This window comes from Orycteropus afer, unplaced genomic scaffold (assembly GCF_000298275.1).
Source record: "Orycteropus afer afer isolate SDZICR_OR568_19922 unplaced genomic scaffold, OryAfe1.0 scaffold00083, whole genome shotgun sequence".
Lineage (NCBI taxonomy): Eukaryota > Metazoa > Chordata > Mammalia > Tubulidentata > Orycteropodidae > Orycteropus > Orycteropus afer.
Genome location: NW_006921670.1, coordinates 10,743,155 through 10,752,533, shown reverse-complemented (window position 1 = coordinate 10,752,533; position 9,379 = coordinate 10,743,155).

The window sequence follows — 9,379 nt, the reverse complement described above, 5'->3', positions numbered from 1 at the left end:
GGATGCTTCTGCTAATATTAGGAGCCTCAGGACACCAACGTTCTCAGGGGGCTCAGCTTCTTTTTGGGTCATGGGTGTCTTTGTGGCACCCACCATGGGTCTCCTGGGCTGTTAGGAAGGCACCTCGCACAGGGCCACTCTATCTTTTCCAGCTGGTTTCTCCTTTGGTCCTGACATCAACCAACTTTTACCCAAGAGGAAACCCAGATTCTCAGAGGTGATGCCAGGGACCCAGGGTCACCTGCAAGTTCTTGAACCCATGGCTTCTGACTCCAAGGGCAGTCAGCACATCCACAGTTCCTTCCGAGGGACAGAGCCGCACCCCTATCCCCACACCTTCCCTCCCCCAGAGGAGCCGTGCTGGGTGTTGATGTGGTGTGAGGAAGTCAGCTTGTGGCTCACCTCTGAAGACCATGACTGGAGAAGAAGCAAGGGTTTCTAGACAACTCCAGGCAGGAGACACAACCTTGTGAGGAGGACTTGAAGAACTTACTGATGAAGATCAAAGACTAGAGCCTTCAGTATGGATTATACCTCACCATAAAGAAGACAAAAATCCTCACAACTGGGCCAATAAGCACCATCAAGATAAATGGAGAAAAGATTGAAGTTGTCAAGGATTCCATTTTATCTGGATACACAGTCAACACCCATGGAAGCAGCAGTCAAGAAATCAAAGGACATATTTATTACAGTGGGCAGGAAACTGCATGATTTAAAATCAGAAGGGAGTGTGTCAGGGCTGTATCCTTTCACCATAGTTATTCAATCTGTTTGCTGGGTGATAATCCAAGAAGCTGGACTATATGAAGAAGAACGTGGCATCAGGATTGGAGGAAAAGTCACTAACAACCTGAGATATGCAGACGACACATGTTGCTTGCTGAGAGTGAGAATGACTTGAAGCACTTAAAAATGAAGATAAAAAACTACAGTCTTCAGTATGGATTACACTTCAACATAAAGAAAATGAAAATTCTCACAACTGGATCAATAAGCAACATCATGATAAATGGAGAAAAAATTGAAATTGTCAAAGATTTCATTTTACTTGGATCCACAGTCAACACCCATGGAAACAGAAGTCAAGAAATCAGATGCTGAATTAATTGCACCGGGAAGATCTGCTGCCAAAGACCTCTTTAAAGTGCTGAGGAGCAAAGATGTCACTATGAAGACTAGGGTGCACCTGACCCAAGCCATGGTATTTTCAGTCGCCTCATATGCATGCAAAAGCTGGACAATGAACAAGGAAGACCAAAGAAGAGTCGATGCTTTTGAGTTGTGGTGCTGGTGAAGAATGCTGAAAGTCCCATGGACTGCCAGAAGAATGAACAGATCTGTCCTGGAGGAAGTGCAGCCAGAATGCTCCTTGGAAGTGAGAATGGCCAGACTTCATCTCACCTACTTTGGTCATGTTGTTAGAAGGGACCATTCCCTGGAGAAGGATGTCATGCTTGGTAGAATGGAGAGGGTCAGTGAAGATGGATTGACACAGTGGCTGCAACAGTGGGCTCAAGTATAGCAAGGATTGTGAGGCTGGCGCTGGACTGGGTGGGGTTTTGTTTTGTTTTGTCGTGCATGGGGTTGCTATGAGTTGGAATTAACTAGATGGCACCTAACAATATTACTTAGGGCAGATCTGCCACAAAAGACCTCTCTCAAGTGTTTCAAAGCAAAGATGTCACTTTGAGGACCAAGGTGTGAGGATGGCATAGTACCAGGCTGCTTTGGTCCTCTAGTGCTGAATACCGCAAATGGGTGGTTTGAACAAACAGGGATCTATTCTCTTACAGTTTAGGAGGCTAGAAGTCCGAGTTCAAAGTGCCAGCTCGAGGCGCTGGGTGAAAGCCCCTCAACCTTGGGCTTCAGCTCTGCCTCTTGCTCCCGGCCCACTGAAGCTGAAGGCGTCTCTTAGCTCAGGCAGCTGCTGGCAGCCGAGGCCAACAAACCCAAGGTTAACAGATAAAATGGCATAGTCCCAATATTACCAAACAACACAGGAGGCCACTAGTTCAAGTCCAGAGACAGTCCCAAGATCAGCAGACAACACGGCAGGCTGCTGGATAAAGACTTGGCTGCATGCAGAGTCCAAGTGTGCCAAAAAGCTGCAGAGACCTTTCAAAGTTCGTTCTTAGGGCGGGAAGCAGAGCACATTCCTCAGGCAGCTTCTCAGCTGCTCCAGTAGATCCCACCGTGGAGCTCATGACCAGTCTCATCACGGGGAATCACTCCATCCAGCTGCCCAGCCACTGCAAACCACAGCCCAGCCAGTTGACACACAACCTTAACTATCACATGGGCAGTGTTTCATTGCAGATCCAATGGCAACAGTAACCTGGCTCTATCCAGCTGCCCTGACCTGTGCCTGCCCTCCCGATGCCTTGGGTCCTAGAGAGCCTTCCTTTAGGCCAACCGGACCTCTTCAGTTCTTGAGAGATGCTGTTTGGGGATTCAGAAAGCAGGGCTCAAATATAGGGCTCCCCGTGAACAGGCCAAGTGACTTTGGCCTAGTTAACATCTCTGCACCTCAGTTTTCCCTTCTGTAACCGGGGCCTGATAGTAACATCCCTCAAGATTATTATGAACAGACAATCAAATGACACACGTGACATACCTGGTCGGTGCCAGGACATGGAAAGTTCTCCCCAGATGCTATGCTCCTCTCCTTCCCATCGCCGGTCCCCTCCCTTCTGATTCAGATCCTGCACCTCAGCCCCAGTCACCATCCCCCGTGCTGTTGGCTCCCTGGTTGGGTGCTCAGAACGGACCCTTGCTCAGTGGCCTGTAATCAGCAAAGTCCCTTCTGAGTTCCTATGGCACAGTGGAGTCCTGGCTGAGACAAGGGCTTGGAGCTGGACATCCGGGGTTAGAAGCCCACTTCTGTCATTTCCAAGGGGTGTGTTCGTGAGACCACTCAGCCCTTCAAAGCCTCAGTTTGCTCATCTATCCAACAGAATGCTGATAAGGCTTTGGTGTGTTAATACACAGGAACATCTAAACCAGTGCCTGCTCACAGTAGCAGCGTAGACAGGATGGCGGCACCAGGGGCTACTGAAGGCACGGCAGCTGGATGAAGGAGGGAGTGAAAGGAGGCGTGAACACTGAGCATCCGCTGGGCTTCTCTGGGTAGTATGAGCTTCTGGTGGCTGCTCTAACAAACACCACAAACTGGGTGGCTTGAAACAACAGACAAGTAAATCTCCCTCAGTTCTGGAGGCGGGGCGTCTGCACCCAGGGTGTTGCGGGGGGAGGCATGCTCTCTCTGAAGGTTCTAGGGGAAGATTCTTCCTTGTATCTTCCAACTTCCGGTGGCTCCAGACCTTCCTCAGCTTATAGATCCATCACTCCATCGCTGCCTCTTCACGTGGGCACCTCCCCTCTGTGTCTCAGGGTCTCTTTTCCTTTTCTGTAAGGACACCACTCAGATGGGATGAGGACCAACCCCATTCCAGTATAGCCTCATGTCAACTAACAGCATCTTCAAAGACTCTAGTTCCAAACAAGGTCACATTCACAGGTACGGGGTTAGGTCTCAGCATATCTTCTTTGAGGACACAATTCAATCCATAACACGTCTCAGAAAAGCTATTGATGGGACACAAGGTCCTGACCTCAGTCACACATGCTGAGTCCACGCAAGCTGTTAAGTGAGGACCGATCAGTGCAGAGTTGTCATCTTCCTGATGAGAGGAACAGAAGCCCTGGTAGTGCACTGATTAAGCACTCAGCTGCCATCCAAAAGGTTGGTGGTTTGAATCCACTGGACAGTCTGTGGGGGGGGAGATGTGGCAGTCTGCTTTTTGAAGATTGTAGTTGTTAAGTACCGTCAAGTCGGTTTCAACTCACGGCAACCCCATGGACAACAGAACCAAACCCTGACTGGTCATGCACCAGCCTCACAATCTTTGCTGTGCGTGAGCCCATAGTTGCAGCCACTGTGTCGGATCCGTCTCACTGAGGGGCTTCCTCATTTTTGCTGCCCCTCTGCTTCACTCGGAAGCCCTGGTGGCATAGTGCCTAAGGCACTTGACTGCTAACCAGAAGGCTGGCGGTTCAAACCCACCAGCCACTCCTCAGAAGGAAGATGGGGAAATCTACTTCCATAGTGATACCACCTCGGAAACCCAAGGAGGGGTCGCTGTGAGTCGGGTCCGACTCGACAGCACATAACAACAACAACAACTGCTTTACTAAGCTTAATGTCCTTCTTCAGGGACTGATCCATTCTGATAACATGAGCAAAGTACAAGACATGAAATCTGGCCATTCTCATTTCTAAGGAGCATTCCGACTGTCTCCAAGACAGATTTGTTCATCCTCTGGCAGGCTATGATACTTTCAACACCACAATTCAAATGCTTCAAGTCTTCTTTGGTCTTCCTTATTTTATTGTCCAGATTTCACATGCATATGAGGTGACTGAAAGTATGATGACTCGGATCAGGTGCACCTTAGTCTTCAAAGTGACATCTTTGCTCCTCAGAACTTTAAAGAGGTCTTTTGCAGCAGATCTGCCCAGACCAATACATCGTTTGATTGCTTGACTGCTGCTTCCAAGGGCATTGTGAGAGTTGGAGTTGTGTGTCAGCTTGGCTGGACCATGATGCTACGTGGTGTAAGCAGTTGGGATGTAGTCCTTCCCATGAGTCCTGATGTAATATAATCACCTTCCTAAAGAGATCTGCTATAAGCCACCAATCAGCTGAAGGGGAGTTTCCTCAGGGGTGTGGCCTGCTTCGTAACATATACGGACGTCCTGGGACAACTCTGGGGCTTTCTGTTGGATCTGGGTCCTACATCTAGCTGATCACCATCCACTTTTTGGAGCTGAACCAGTGGCCTGCTGTGTCGCCCACGGATCTCGAGATCGTTGCCTTCGTAGCCCGTGAGCCAACAATCTGCCATTTGACCTGTTGATCTTGGATTTGTCATCTGCTCAAGTCAGCAGCCTGCTGTACTCTCAGCCAATCCTGGGACTGTCAGCCCCTGCAGCTGTGTGGAAAAGCCTCCGTCTTGACGCTCAATCCACGAATGTAGAACTTGCCAGCCTCTCCAACTGTGGGAGCCATTTCCCTGAGATAAATCTCTGTCTCCGCCCTCTCTCTCTCTCCTCACTGGTTTTGCTTCTTTAGAGAACTCAGCCTGAGACAGTCATTGATTGTGGATCCCAGTAAAATGAAATCCTTGACAACTTCAATCTTTTCTCCGTTTATCATAATTTTGCTTATTGGTCCAGTTGTGAGGACTTTTGTTTTCTTTATGGTGAGGTGTAATCCATACTGAAGTGTTCTGGTTACCTAGTGCCTCTCTGACAAGAATATACCACAAATGAGATGGCCTTAACAAACAGGAGTTTATTCCCTTACAATTCAGGAGGCTAGAAGTCCAAATTCAAAGTGCCAGGCTCTAGGGGCTGGGTGAAAGCCCCTCAACCTTGGGCTTCAGCTCTGCCTCCAGCTCCTGGCCCACTGGAGCTAGAGGCTTTTCTTCACTCAGACAATTGTTGGCTGCTGAGGCTGCCAAGCCCAAGGTTGACAAGTAAAAAGGCACAGTCCTGATGTTACCAAACCACACGGCGGGCCATTAACTTGTAAGTCCCAAGGTCAGCAGAGCATGGCAGGCTGCTGAACAACGGCACGGCTATATGTAGAGTCCAAGCATGCCATAAGCTAGAGACCATTCCCAAGGCTTCTTCTTCTATACAGGAAGCAGACCACATCCCAAAGGCAGCTATTCAGCTGCTTGTGGTAGATCCCACCAAGGAGTTGATTGCCAGTCTCATCATGGGGAATAACTACCACCAGCTGCCCAGCCACTCAACCAGGCCCAGCTGAGTTGACACACAAACATAATCACCACACGAAGGCTGTAGTCTTTGATCTTCATCCGTAAATGCTTCAAGTCATCTTCACTTTCAGCGAGCAAGGTTGTGTCATCTGCATATTGCAGGTTGTTATGAGCATTCCTCCAATCCTGATTCCACATTCTTCTTCATAGAGTCCAGCTTCTCAGATTATTTGCTCAGCACGCAGATTGAGTAAGCGTGGTGAAAGGATACAACCCTGGTGCACACCCTTCCTGATTTTAAACCCCGCAGTGTCCCCTTGTTCTGCTTGAATCTTGCTCTATGTACTAGAGTAGGGTGGGCCCTAATCCAACAGGACTGGTGACCTTCTAATAGGAGGAGACACAAAGAGAAGGGCACACAGGGGAGGGGGAAGGTGAAGACAGGGGCAGAGATTGGGGTGATGCATCTCCAAGCCACGGAACACCAAGGCCCGCTGGCCATCACCCGAAGTCAGAAGACAGGTGTGGAATGGTCCTTCCTCAGAGCCCTCAGCAGTCACCAGCCTTGACTTTGGACTTCTGGGCTCCACAATTGGGGGAGGATATGTTTCTGTTGTTTTAAGACACTGATCTGTGGGACTTTGTTACAGCAGCCTGAAGAGACCAAGACAGGTAAGTAGGATGCAGTGTGTATGTGCCTTTGGGCTTGAGAGAGGAAAGGGTGACTGTAGCAACCAACTGCTGGTATTTTAAAATTTTTCATATGGTAAAATATATGCCTGTGGGGCAGGGCCACTGGGTAGGGGATGGTGGCCACATGCAGGTAGGGGATACATGGATGCTGGCGTGACTTACAGAACCTGGTCATCAATACGGCGGTCACCAATAGCCAACAAGCACTTCCCAAACCCACTACTGTTGAGTCCACTTGGACTTGAGTCAAATCACAGGAGACGTGTCCCAGAGGGTTGTCCTGGCCATGATCTTCAGGGACACAGATTGCCAGGCCCTTCCTCCCCAGTGCTGCTGGGTGGGTCTGACCCGCCAACCTTTCGGTTAGTTGATGGGTGCATGCCCTCTGTGCCCCTCAGGGACCTTCTTTCCCGAACATGGACTATGTCTCTCTGTTAGCATCCATCCATCCATGCTTTCACCCCTCACTTCCTCACTCTCCCGTGAAGCACCCGCCTGGCTCCAGGCACACTGGGCCTTCCTTCCCCACACTCCTGTCCACAGACGAGACTGAGTCGGCTCCCACTCCGGTGGAGAAGAGAACAGGGGGCAGGATGCCCCCCACACTGAGGATTTGAAGGGTCAGCTCTGCCTGGTGGGACTCCCGAGGACCAAGTAAAGAAACGACGTGGAGAGATGAGGTCTCAAGAAAGACTCTAGGAAAGATGGCGCTTGGAGTGAATCCTGGAGGATACACAGATTTCTGAAAGGGGGGCTCTGAGGAAAGGGCACTCCAGATGGAAGGCACAGCGTGAGCAGAGGGAAGGAGCCTGGGCGCGGGCTGCAGCCAGGGAGACGGGTCTGCCCCAGGAGCCCAGGACGCAAGTGTGCTTACAGGGCCTCGCACTGTGGTTTCCTTCCACATGAACCACTCCCTGCTCAGCAGAAGCTCCACAGGCCCAGGCCTCGGCCCCTTACTCGGGAAGTAGGTAACACAAGAAACAAAAGGATTTGCAGGCAATCGGCGCTATAATCCAGTTTAATTAACACATAGCAGTGACCAGCAGAGCCCTGGGGTGGTAGGAACAGCCAACACTGGCCAAGAAGCTTGGCTGCTAACTACAAGGTTGGTGGTTGGAGTCTACCCAGAGGCATCTCGGAAGAAGGCCTTGATGACCTCCTTCTGAGGCTGCAGCCACTGCAATCCCTGCGGGGCGAGTTCTGCTCTGACCTGAGGGTCCTTGGGGACAGGAATCCCCTGAGGCCGCTGGTTCGGTTCTGGGGCGTGTGCTCACTTGCTCACTGGTTGTTGTCGAGTCCATTTCGACTCATGGTGACGCCAAGTGTGTCCGAGCAGAACCGCCCTCCCCAGCGTTTCCAGTGGGTCCTTTTTCTGGAAGTAGATTGCAAAGGGTTTCTTCCAAAGTGCCCCGGGTGGATTTGAACTGCCAGTCCTTCGGTTAGCAACCCCAGTGCTTAACTGCCTGGGCCACCCAGGCACACAACACTCACTCACGGTGTCTGCAGTAGGGCCCACCAGCAACCTGAGAGGGTCACGGGCAGGCTGGGTCCCTCTGTGTCCACTGAAACACCAAACACGGCTGATGACATTGATCCGTTTTTTATTTTTTTTAACCAAAGAGCTAGTGACATTTCAAAGACTTCAGTAGGAATCCTCTCTCTGGCTCTCTGAATGCTAGTTCCCCATGATGGTCCACTTTACCAGGCTGGTGTCCAGCGAGCAAAAACACGAAGGTGGTGGGGCACCAGCCTGGGTTGGGCTGAACCTAGAAGTTGGGGGGAGGACCCAGAGGCTGTGTGCGCACCCCGAGAGCCGGCCTTTTGCTTTGCGTCTGGTAACTCCTTGTTTCTGCATGGTGTCAATCTAAATACATGACCACTTAAAACATGTGCTAGTTACGCATGAGACAACTAAACCTGCGGGTTAACCGATGATCTCTTATTGAATGCTTCCAAGAAGCTAGGTTCTGGGGTGCAGGGACAGGGGCCCTTGGTGTTTGGGGTGTGTGTGTCCACACTCAAGCACATAAGTCACTTTGCAGATGTTCTAACAACACTGGGGTCTGGATATAAGAAAAACCACCTCAGCGTCTCCCTAACTTTTGCGGAGAGACCGAAAGTGCGTGGCTGAGCTGATGACACTGTGTGTGCGCAATGCTCGTGCGACAGACAAAGACAAAGTGGTAATAACTGACCAGCTTGAAAATTTCACTTTGAATAGGATTGCATCTCTCTCCCCAGCCTCTCTGACACATACCTATGCCTCCAACAGGCACAAAGCGCTCTGACATGAATTGATGAGGATGGAGTGGTGAGGGTCCTATTGACTGGCGACATTAACCTCCTGGCGGTGGGGCCCGGCTTCTGAAAGGCGACCTCGGCAGCTGCGGCTCTAATTGTTCCAGGTCAGATCGACCCCGCGCGTTTACGATTTTTAACAACACTCGTAAAAAGTCCAGTGACATCTGTGGAGAGTTTAATTGTGAGTGTCAAGGAGGAAAGAAAAAACAAAATCATTAAAGGCACTGCCAAGAGATGGATTTTCATGCTGTTGAACCAACATGGAGGCCATCAGACGGTGGGGGAATCCGGCGACAGGACCGACTGCATCTCCCAAATCCCAGAGCTGGAGGCAGGCGAACGGGATGCATGCAATTTAAATAAAGGACAGGGGGCTGGAGGCAGGGAAAGAGAAGAGGAGGAGAAGGGAAAACGGAAGGAGGAAGCATTGAGCAGAGGGAAGGAAAAAAAAAAAGAAAAAAAGGACCTATATTCCCTATCGAAAAAGTAGCATTAACCCCAGCGTTAGGCTGGGCACCCCCAGCGGAGGGCGGCGGGGGCTCCCCGCTTTCCTTGGGCTCGGCCTGGGGGCTGGGGAGGAGGAGGAGGACACCGG